Below are 394 nucleotides of genomic sequence, written 5' to 3'. Positions count from 1 at the left end.
AATGAGATCCTAAGGGATCTTAAGGGGTTTTATTGTTCCTTTTAACACACTATGACCCCTCATGATCCCTTTCAATACATTAAAGCCAAAAATTCTTTGTAAAAATTTTTATTTGTTGGTGGATGAGATACACCATTGGATCTATAATAACTTTATATCTAGAGAGAGAGACAAATGATAAGGGTATGGGGAGAGAGAGAGAGAGAGAGAGAGAGAGAGAGAGAGAGAGAGAGAGAGAGAGAGAGAGAGAGAGAGAGAGAGAGAGAGAATAGTATAGTTTAGATAGCAAGGATGACCCTACTTCATAAATCAAGAATGATAACATAATCTTAGATATCTCACCTCAATGTCACTAGTTCATAATCTTTCACCCAATTAGAATTTTTTGTCCTTT

Source organism: Cupressus sempervirens, chromosome 4 (assembly GCF_028749045.1).
Source record: "Cupressus sempervirens isolate cs-2001-9-10 chromosome 4, ASM2874904v1, whole genome shotgun sequence".
Taxonomy (NCBI): domain Eukaryota; kingdom Viridiplantae; phylum Streptophyta; class Pinopsida; order Cupressales; family Cupressaceae; genus Cupressus; species Cupressus sempervirens.
Note: the sequence above shows the minus strand (reverse complement) of the source record.